Genomic DNA, 12,370 nt, shown 5'->3' with positions numbered 1-12,370 from the left:
AAATTGGAACCCTTGTGCACTGTTGGTGGGAATGCAAAATGATGTGGCTGCTAGGAAAAGTAGTAAGGTGATTCCTCAAAAAAATACAAAATACAATTACCCTGTGATCCAGCAACTGCATTTCTGGTTATATATACTAAAGAATTGAAAGCAGGGACTTATCAAGATATTTGTACACCCATGTTCATAAGAGCATGAATCACAATAGTCAACAGGTAGAAGCAGTCCAAGTGTCCACCTACAGATGAATGGATAAACAAAATGCTGTGTACATGCAATGGAATATTATCCAATCTTAAAAAGGAAGGAAATTCAGCAATATGCTACAACATGGATGAAATTGGAGGATATTATGTTAAGTGAAAGAAGCCAGTCACAAAAATAAAAATATTATATGCTTTCAAATACTATTTGAATACTAGAGTAGTCAAATTCATAGAAATAAAAGGTAGAATGCCAGGGACTGGGGCACCGGAAAATGGGGAGTTCTTGTTTAATAGATAGAGTTTCAGTTTTGCAAGATGAAAAGAATTCTGGAAGTAGAGGTAGAAAAGAATGAATGTAAGATGCCACTGAATTGTACACTTAAAAATGGTTAAGATCGATTAAGTAAAACTATGGTTTAAAAGAAGTTCAAAATTAATTTGATAAATTTGGGGTAGTGGATAATTAGGGCTTTCCATTTATAGAGTCATCCCCAGAGGTTTCAAGAGGACCTGTAATTTCTGCCAAAGCTCACTACCTCATTCACTTGAAAACAAAACGTGAAAGTTTTACCTGTGTAAAACTGGCCAACTGACATTTTATTAAAACTCCACCAAAAAAAAAAGTTTAAGATGGTAAATTTTGTTATGTGTATTTTACCACAATTAAAAATTTTTTAATTTTTTGAAATTATTTAGAAGGCCTAATAAGATCTTAACAATTTGAGCAGATAAATGTTAGTTTCACCTCTCTTTAGACAGAATTTGAGAGAATGGAAATGTTTTAGATTTTTAACATTTTTAGAATTTTAGCATTCATTGATCATCTATTCTGAACTTACCTACTCAGAAATACTTTCTATCCCTGCTAGATGAGCATTTACTCTCTAATGCTCTTCCACTGACTGGGAGCCCTCATCACAGCAGAAAGCAACCTATTTCAGCTCCTTGATGCCTGCTTTGGTTTGCAATTCAAATTCTCTATGCTTTGCTGCTTTGTTCACCTCTCATCTACGAGAAAAGCCTAATAAAATAGTCATTTTGTTGCACTAAGTCAGTCCTATCCTGATACCACCATTAAAATGATTACACTTTACTAATGAGTGTGCTATTAGTAATTGTGTTCTAACTCATACCACTTTTTTAGTATATATCTTCTCATCTTCAGGAAACTTCAGAGAGTAAAAATGTTGTTTTTAAAATCCAAAAATTATCGATATATGTAGAGAGTAAGAAATGGATCTCTCTGGTTCCACGTCCCAAAGATGACAAATTTTGTTCAGAATATTTTCAAGTATAAACAAATCATACCATCTTTGTCACAAATGATTTCATACTATTCATAGTGCCCTATAGCTTAACCATTTTGCAATCTATTCTATTGTTTTAATTATCCAAAAGTATTCTATTCACGGTATTTTGAGGCACTAATGAAAACATAGTTTACAACACTGGATTGTAAAGGATTTTCATGGTACTGTTCTGTCTTACCTCTTCCTTATTTAATTGTGAGAACTTTCTCAAAAACCAAGGATTTGATTTGAATATCTAAACATGAGCTCTGGTAAAACAAATATAAAATTAGACAAATTGCTTTTGAAGAGCTCCCATAGGAGAATGTAAAAGTTAATGAGCTTTACTGTATTTTGAATTTCTGGTATGTTTCTTTTGGGTTCTTGACACTAATTATTAACACTAAATCCTGAACAATCCCTGACCAACAGAAATCCTGTGGCCTCACTTGTAACCTACTTCCATCTTGGGACGTTAATTGCTTCTTTCTGCAAGATCAGATAGAGGTCACTTCTTCCATGCTCTTCCTTCTATATTCTATTTGAAATGTTAAACTTTGCTACCTGACCTCTGCTTTCCTATGCAAGTGGTATTTGGTTTAGGGTAAAGTCTGAAATTCTGCCAGGCTTGGTAGAAATACTTTCTGTGACATTCCTGACATAGTCAATCAAATTCTAAATGGAAACATCATTATGTACTCTAGGAACAAAATCTCAAGGACTGAAGGAGAATCCCCAACAACTTTTCTGTACAAGAAAGATCTGCAATGTGTTTCCACTTCATCAAGACGAAGACACTTAGGGGACGCACGGTTCTGGATTAAATCCTGGTCTGGGTAAACCATCTGGAAAGGGCATTCTGAGAGTGGTGAAATTTGTATATGGGTATTAAATGACATGAAGAATTATTGAAATGAAAACATAGAGATCATTAGATTGAAGCAGGCTATAGTCTCATTTTCCATATGATATCCATATGGAAATATGTCTCTCCATAACCATGTAGCTCCCCATAGAAAAATATCTCTAAAGAATATACAGTAAGGTAATTTTGGTTGTATTAGTAAAATGTTTTTGTATTTTCTAATTTTCTACAATGCTCATAACTGATTTTGTAATACTAAAAGCTTATTTTTCATTAAAAAATAAAAACTATAGGTTCTAGAAACAAATGTGAATTAATATTTCAAGCCAGTGGGAAAAAGGAATTGTTATGTGTATGGTACTGTGACATCGTGGGCTAATCATTAGGGAAATAAAATATAAGGAAGAATCCCTGCCACAATCTTATTCCAAAATAAATTCCAAATGGAGTAAAGATTTACACGTCAAAAATGAAGTTTAATAATACACACATATGTAATAAAATCTCTTTTTAAAGAAGGCTAAATTTATGTATTATCTGATATTTTAAAATCTTTCCTAAAAACAAAATTCAAAAGCAAAGAAGGAGAAGTTGGATATATTTGACTACATAAAAATTAAATCTTCTAGAATTCCATCTGAATTATATCTCAGTGAGCTATTAAAACTTTAAATCTCCTGTGTCCAAAAACACTCTATAAAGCCAAAAGACTGTAAAAAATAACTGCAGCACATAGAGTTGAAAGATTAAGTTCTTCAGTTTACATACAGTTTATGCAACAGAAGAAGGAAAAGATGAACAATCCAAAGGAAATGGGAACATAATATAAATAGACAAGCTAGAGAAAAACAAAACACTTTGAAAATAACTTTTTTGTTTTAAACCAGAGGTTTTGAGGGCATTTGATCTTTAGAAATTATCCATGAGCCTCCAATCCTACTTGATCTTTTGCCTGATTATCTGTCATTTTATAGCCTGGCTAGTTTAACTAACTGGAACCTGAGTTAGTGAGATGCCAGTATGACTGATTCCTATAAGATTTCACTTCTTGCTGAGAACTGTTTTATAACACGGAACTCTGGAGATCTGCTTCACAAATGTGTGTCATTATTCACAGGAAACCTGAGAGAAATGATGTGGCTCGTTCATTGCAAACTGTTGAGAAAACTTGCATTAATATCCAACTGATATTGTTAGTAAAATTATCTTCAAAATAAAAGACATCAACACTATCAGCCATGGAGTGACTTTTTTCCTTAAAGTGCACATTCAGTTTTCTTTAGTTTAACACACACAAATGGAGTGTCTAATGTGCATAAAACATAAGGCCTGGCCCTAGTGATGGTAGTTGGGCCCTGCCATCAGGAAAACCATATTTTAGAGAGAAAGACTTAGAATTGCCATCTTATATTCATTACTACCCTATTATAAATCCACAAATAATAGTAAAATTTGCTATATCATAACTGATATTCATATAGTTAAGTATTCCTTCAATCAAAATTAAGCATCTTCCATGTACTAGGCACTGTCCTAGAGGTTGGAGACTCAATAAGGAATAAGATGTAACCTACTCTTGAGGAACTGGGGGGGAACAATTTATAAGGCATTTTTATACACATGACCTTCTTTGATTCTTGTACAAGTCCTGTGAGGTAGTCAGGAAGAGACAGAAGCTCAGAGAGTTCCAAGAATTGTCCCAAGCTGATGATCAAGTAAATCACAGAGTATCCAAACTGGGGTTTTTCGATGGCAAAATTCATGATATATACGATAAGGATTCTTATTTAGTATCTGAACTTGGAGAGGACCTGAAGGTTTGATTTATTTCCTTCCTTCTTTATGACAGTCAAAAGGAAAATTTCATTCTTAACTGGTAGTGCATTTGTACTTAATATTTTGGAGAGCCAATATTTTCCTGTGGCTATTTATCTCTTGAGACTACTTAGGCAACAATTTTAAAAGATCTTAAGTGATAGGGTAAAAACTCCAAAGTGCTCTGGTCGGAATTTTCGTTGTCATAAATCTAAAGTAAATCCTGTTCCATAGAGCAGAGATTTCTTACATTGTTTTGTCTGCAGTGTGTAGCATGGGTATATAAATTTCACTTTCCCTTGGGGTGTGGCAGTCGTGTACCAAAAACAGTTTTCATTATATTGAGCTTCTGGGGTGCAGAAGCTTACTCACCTCTGCTATCTCCCTTTTTCCCAGCTTGGCAAAATGCATATGAGGTACAGGGTAGATCCTCATTAAAACTTCAAGTTGAAAAGAGCAAAAAATGAGAAACTGAGTTATGTAACCTCTCCCTTTTGGGAAGAGATCATCACCATTCTTTAGGGTTAATAATTCAGATAAATTAGCTAATTACCTATCTGCAATTAGAAAAAATAGCTAAGGCAGCTACAAACTTCTTTTAGTATTTGGTAAATGACAAAACAGCTTTCTTTGTGTACACAGGAGCTTTCCAGTCTGGGTTTTGTTTTGTTTAGGTCAGTATTTTCTTCTCACATCATCTGTAGTCTTTGAAAAACACTTCAAGGAGGAAAGAGCTCTGACGGCAAGAAGAGGTGATACGGAGGTTGAGCAAGGCTGTACACATGCCTCTACTCATACTGGCCCAAGGCCTGTCTGCTGTTGGACAACCCAATAAGCTGGAATCAGTAATCAATCTTCCTGTGGAGCCTCCACTAAATCATCACCACACTTGCCCTTTGACATAAGCAGAGAAGGAACAAGGGGCCACTACATTCCTGAGTGCTCTTATGCTGAGGCTGAGCAGAGGTCTCAAGTGTTGCTGCTTCAGTCTAGACAAAGCAATTAAAGCCACAATGGTTTGTTTTGTTCGACACCATAAGCTTGAAGGAAACAGGAGATACAGTAGCCAACTTTCTTCATAAGTGTGTGAAAAGAGTTTATTATCCTATATTCACTCAACAAGTATTTGAGTGCTCACACTGGAGTTTCTAGACATACAGTAGTGAAAAAGGCAGGCAGGTCTCTGCTCTTTCATTTTGAAAGTTTTAATCCAGTGCAGTGTGGGTTGACCACAGTCCCCTTTGTGTATTACCTGACACTAAGCACCCTTTTCTCTTTTACTAACTCTTTTCATGGAAAAGAACAATCTAAGGGCAGAAAACAATAATAGTGTCTGATTCTAGCTGATTAAAAGGATTAGTATCCCTTTCCTTTCTTGGAAAAGTGATCATTCTCCTTTCTACTGCCTGGAAAGAATGAATGCCAAGTGCTGCAGGTAAAAGCTAAACACATGCAGCATTAGTTTTGTTTCTGTGCTTTTCCATTTTCAGGATGCCTCCTCAATTGCATTTTGGAAATATAAGTGCCTTCAACTGTTACTTCTACCTTTTATACATCAGTGTGATACCAAGCAGGGAGTTGGCAAACTTTTTCTTTAAAGGACTAGACAGTAAATATTTTAGGCTTTTCAGGTTGTAGGGTCTCTGTCACAACCACTCAACTCTGCTGTTACACTGTACAAGCAACCATAGATCCTGACTAAATGTTCGAATAAAATTTTATTTATGAACATTGAAATTTGCATTTCATGCAATTTTTACAGATCACAAAATATTATTATTCTTTTGTTTTCCCCCAACCATCTTAAAATGTAAAAACCATTCTTAACTCATGGGCCATATAAAAACAGGCTAGATTTGGCCCATGAGTCCTAATTTGCCAACCCCCTCTATGAAGGAGTGGTTACTTCAGTTAATCAGGACTGTTACGTGGCTAAGGCTCTGTACTGGTGGACCAATCGCAGTCTCAAGTTCCATTCTCAGTTCTGGCTGGTGAAAAAGATGTGGGCCATTAGCTGTCACATGGAGAAGCCAGCAAAAGAAGGAACTTCCTCACACTTCCATTCCTAGCACTGCTTGCTGATATTTATTCACACTTTTCTGTCACTTGAAGGTTTCTGAATTCTACTTTTTCAGAGTATGTGACACAAACTGTAATGTGCTCTTCACACCCCCTTATTAAGGCAGCAAAGGCAGTCACCTGTGCAGTTTTGGTGTCTTGTAAGAAAACTGACTTGTCAGCACTTTGGATAATTTTATGGGAAAGCAAAGCAGCTGTGTTATGCATATCTAATATTAATTTGAACTTTTTATTGACCAGGCTCATTTCATTCTGTGGATGCCCTAAGCAATTTCCATAGGTTTGCTCTGGCAGTGGGAAATAAGAGTGCTTTTGTTTCCTGTTTAGATAATTTCTGAGCACTTTTGTAAGACTCAGAGCTCTGTTTATCTTAACTAAGCATTGCTGATAGCTTTGTGCTATTTTCTTATGAGAAGGCATTCGTTTTCTGACCTAGATTCTCCTGCTTCTTTCACACCTCTTAATCCTCTGCTTTTGAAATGCCTTTGTTTTTGAGGTGAAGCAACTGGCCATGGGGCATTTGTGAAGTGTACGGAGCCCTTGGAGGAGATTATTAAACAAAGCTACTCTTTGTCAGTTATAATTGTAAACTGGCTTAAATTCCTCCAGGAGAGATGATTTTTTGATTACAGGTATAAGTAGGTTCAAGGCTATTCCAGCAAAGTACTGTCACATGGACTATTTCCTAAACCTGATGTTACTATCTTGAGGTTTGAAGGAGTAATCACTCCCTGCCAGACTCGGTGTGTGATCAATTATACCAAAACATTTGTACAAAAGACCTGGGTTCAATCCCATCCTGCTCAAGGTGGAAAACCTGGAATTATGCTTGACACACTCTCTCTCTTATATTCAATTCCATCAAAGAACCCTGTCAGGTCTCCCTTCACAGTGGACCCAGGGTCAGATCCCTTCTACTTCCTCCCGCAACATCCCGCAACACCCTGACCCTGACACAAGCCCAGACCATCCCTGTCCTGGATCACTGCAAAAGCTCTCCCTGCCTCCCCCTGGCCTGCTTCCGTCTATTCTCAACAGAGCTGCCAAAGTGCTGCAGTTGAAAACTGAAGTCGGATCACATCTGCTCTCTGCTCAGAGCCCTCCACTGATTTCTTCCCTATTTCAGCATAAAAGCCACAGGCCTCATGATGGCTTACTTTATCCTTCCCCCACCTCCACTTCTTTGATCTCATATCCTATTTCTCTCCCCATTGCTTACTCAGCTCCTGCCACCCTGGCCTCTTTGCTTCTCAGACGACACACTTCTGTCTTAAGGCCTTTGTACTTCTCTTCCAGGGGCAAAGTGTTCCAAGCACAGTGCCTTTAAGTCTTGTTTAAAAGCCACTGAACAAACACAAAGAATGGCTAATATGAAAAAGACTGACACAATCAAGGGGTAGCAGGGATGTGGAGAAACTTGAACTTTCATACTTTGCTGGCAGGAGTGTAAATTGGTTCAATCACTGTGTCATTAATTACTGAAACTAAACTTATATTACTTCATGACCCAGCAATTCTACCCCTATACATACACCCTGGAGAAATGAGTGCATATGCCCACCAGAAGACAAGAACATTCATAGCAACTGTGTTCATAATAGCCCCAAATTGGAAATAATCCAAATGTCAACAAGAGAATGGATAAATTGTGATCTAGTCATGAAATGGGATACTACACAGCCATAAAGAGAACAGAGACTCTGCAACAGTATGGGTTAATCTTACACATTATGTTGGTGGAAGAAGCCAAGCCACAAATGGATATATCCTTTAGGATTATCATTTATTTGAAGCTCAAGAACAGGTAAAACTTATCAATGGTGACGGAATTCAGATTCGTAGTTTGCTCTTGGAAGGCACTGATTGGGAAGGGGCAAAAAAGAACCTTCTGGGACACTGCAGATGTTCCATTTCCTGACCTGAGCAGTGGTTGCATGAATGTATGTGAGAATTCGTCAAGTGGTCATAGCCATAACTTTACATACTTTACAGTTTATGTCCTGATAATTAAGTAAAGAAAAATAAAAGAAGTGAAATTCACTTATCTAAAATAGCCCTTTATACCTTCTCATCACCTTTCCCCCTACTCCATTTTATTTTTATCCATAGCACATATCACCAGCTGAAATGTTTTATATGTATCAACTTGTTTATTTATTATCTGTCTTTCCCACTAGGATGTAAGCTCCACGAGAGTGAGAACTTTGTTTACTGCTGTATCTCAGTGCTTGAGGACAATGCTTGGCACATAGAAGATCTTAATAAGATTTGTTAAATAAATGTATTACTGTAGTGCAGCTTCAGCTCTGGATCTACTTACAAATCAATTTTTGTCTGAAAACAAGAGATCCTCCTGTTTCCTGATAATCAGCACTCTGACTAATTTACAAACTGCAGATTGCAAAATGGGTTTGGGGACCATTATGTCAGTCTTTGGGTTGATTGCAGTCACTGAGAGTTTATTGACAAAGACATTGGTTGGTTGGTTGACTTCTGGGCCTAAAGCTAAGAAGGTAGAAGAGTGGGGGATGTGGGTTCATATTTCTCACTCTCCCAAGATTGTTGAGTTGTTCTGTATTATTTTTTCAGAAGCAGGAAGAGGAAAATGAATAAGCCATTGTCTCTCTAGGCTAAATTGTTTGTGCTATAGTCAACATCTTTGCCCCTGGAACCAGGTAGAAAGAATAAGCAGGGCAAATCTTAAGAAATGTGATGATAAGAAAATGGACAGGGTGGAGGGGTGGTCCCTCCCCACCTAGAATGCTCTCATTGATTTAGAAGGTAAAATGCAATGGGAAAATAAGGAAGGCACAACACAAAGAAATTTGTCTTAAGGTATAATTTAAGTGTAAAATTGTAGACCTGAAAAATGAAATGGGTAGAGGATTATGAGAAGTACAAGAGCATGAAAACAGTGACAAGTAAAAACACAAATTTCTCAACTATAAACTCAATCAACGTAGGAGCTGGCATAGTTGGAAATAACATTTATTGAGCACTTTCTATATATTTGGCATTGAATAGGTTTTTCTCATTTAGTCCTCACAACAGGTATTCAGCTAGGTATTATTAGCCACGTTGTTTTATTAGAAGTCAGGACATTGAAGCTCAAAGCACTATGAAATTTGTTCACAGAGGATGAATTGGGGAGCTAGGATTCCTACCCAGGTTGGACTTCAAGGACAAGACTATCCTCCTCCATGGTGATACCTCCCCGCCCTGAACGCCTACAGTTGGGCGTGTCACTACCTGTGCCAGTTATCATCACAGCATTTTACCACCTTGTTCCTTATTTGATCTCACCACTCCACTGACTGCAGGCTAAGGTCCTAGGGGCAGGGGCAGCTGCCTAAAAGCATGCACTGCCTTTTACAACCTGACTTCTGTCACTTTCCGGCCTTCCCTTCTCCCATTCCACCCATCCTGGGGGCCAAGATGATTTGTGTCAAAAACTAATTCTGATCAAAGCTCCTGGTTCAAAATCTTTGCTTACCTTATTTCTTTTATGATAAAGTTCAAACTCCTTAACACATCATACCTCTACCCACCTTTTCAGAATCCACTGGCATTCCAAATACCCAAAATTTCAGCTACCCCAAAAAAGTGCCCTGTTCCCTGTGCAGACAGCACTGTTTAACATCTCGGCAACAATCTTCATTTACTTCACACAGCAGTGCCCCAACTTGACAGACCTTTCCACAGGTTCTTTCTGCTCCACGGAATGCACTATCTCCTTCTTTAGCCTGGTGAACTTTTGTTCACCTGGTATCGTGTGCCAAGTATTACCTGCTTGGTGGAGGCTGATCAGCCTTTCCTGTGGTGTTTCATTGCCCTGCTTTATATTACGTTGACCATCTATTTATCTTTCCCAAGAGTCTATCAGCACCCCAAGGACAAAGAAATGGGCACATTCATCCACATGTCCTCAGAGCCTGGCATACACACAATGACATGTGCTCAGTAGGTGTTGTGATGAGTGAATTAATTAACAATTCCTCTATGGGGCTAGTGTATCCCTCCACTAGATTATACACTTCTACACTAATTTATATCCCCAATGCCTGACAATAACCAGTGAAAATGTCATAAGAAAAAGACCTTCCTCTGCACCATTCCCACCAAAGTATTCAAAAGAAAAATATCACTGATTAATGTTAACAAGAATTATGCATAACAAAACAACCAGATATTAATAAAAAGTGCTAAGAAATACCTGAATAGGTGGAGAAATAAACCATACTTCTGAACGAGAATACTAATTCAGATAAAGATGTTGATACTATGTAATTAACTCTTAGGGTGGATTCGTTTTCATCAAATCCTCAAAGGGGATTTTTTTGGTTTGTTTATCCTTTTATTTGTGTTTTGAAACAAAGTTTATCCAGGTGTTCACTGTACAATTCTTTCAACTTTCCTTTATATTTGAAAATTTTCATAATTAATTATGGGTAACAAAAGTCTATCTGGAAGAATGAGCTGGCAAGAACAACAAGGAAATTGTTACAAATGAACAGGGGATGTGGGCATGGCCTTGCCCTATGACATTTTAAAATGCTATGTCAATAATCTAAACTAGAACAGAAACCATGACAAATCAGTGGAATATAAATAGGTATCCCTGAAAAAGATCTTAGGATAGATACGTCCATGAAATTTTCATTGTATTTATTAAACAAACATTTATAGAAAGCTTACTATGTGCCAAGCAGTGTCTTATATTTCTTACAAATATTAACCCATTTATAATTTAGCTAATTTAATTAAGACTAGGTCTTTGGAGCCAGACTGCCTATGTTCAGATTCTTTCTCTGCCATTTACAAGCTGTGTGACCTTGGACAAGTTACCGAACTTCTCTGTGCCTATTTCCTTAGGAGTTAAATGTGGATAATAATAGTTACCTATCTCATAGGATTTTTAAGAGATTAAGTAAATCAATATTTTATAAAGGAGGCATCACAATAAAAAAGAAATGATATAATCAATTGTGTGAAGAAAGCTGGATAAAAATACAATTGGGGCTTTACCTCACACCATTTACTGAAAATAAAGACCAGAATTTAAAGAAGTATATGTAAAAAATAAAAGCATAAAGTATAGAATAAAATATTTAATATTTAGATATTTAATTCTAAAAATGGATTACTAAGTACAAAAGGAAACAGAAATAATGAACTTTAACATATCAATAAAAATTGAAAGTTAACAAGAAAAAACTGGTGAACAAAATAAATGGGATAGTGATAGGTGACTATACAATCAGAGAGACATTATAGAAAATAGGCAAAATACATAATAATTTAAAGAAGACAAATGCAAATAGCTAATGGCTACTAGCATATGAAAAAAGGTTCAACCTCACTGATCTAATGCAGCTAAATTAAATTAATGAGATGACATTTTTAATTATTAAATTGGTTAGGATTAAAAAATAGAATGGTTAATGCCAATAAATGTATCATAAGAACAGGCATTTGCATAAAGAAGAAATTTGGTATGATCTTCTGACGAGCATTTGGCAAAAGGTAGTGAGTCTTGAAAATGTTCATATATGAACAGATCATGTATATTCATGTATGATAATAGTAAGAAGATATGATCTATTTGTTATGGGTTAAATTGTTTCTATCCAAGTGATATGTTGAAGTACTAACTCCATCTTCCTTGGAATGTAACCTAATTTGGAGATAGGGCCCTTGCAGATGTAATTAGTTAAGATGAAGTCATACTGGAATAGGAAGGATTACTAATTCAATGTGATTAGTGCCCTTATGAGAAAGGAATATGCCATGTGAAGGCAGAGACAGATATATGGTGTCTTTGGCTATAGAGGCAGACAATGTGATGAGTTACTATAAACCAAGGGATGCTCAGCATCGCCAGCAAACAACAGAAGATAAAATGAAAGAGGCAAGAAAGGGTTTCCCCTGCGGTTTTCAGAAGGGGTGTGGCCCTGCTGACCCTTGCTTCTGAACTTCTGTTCAGAAGTGCCTCCAGCACTGTGAGACAATAAATTTCTGTTGTTGAAAGCAACCTAGTTTGTGGTAGTTTGTTATGGTAGCCCCCACAAGCTATTACACTATCCTTGGGGAATAATTGATATGAATAAAATCACTTG

This window comes from Manis pentadactyla, chromosome 4 (genome assembly GCF_030020395.1).
Source record: "Manis pentadactyla isolate mManPen7 chromosome 4, mManPen7.hap1, whole genome shotgun sequence".
In the NCBI taxonomy this organism is placed as follows: Eukaryota; Metazoa; Chordata; class Mammalia; order Pholidota; family Manidae; genus Manis; species Manis pentadactyla.
This window is presented reverse-complemented; position numbering follows the sequence as displayed.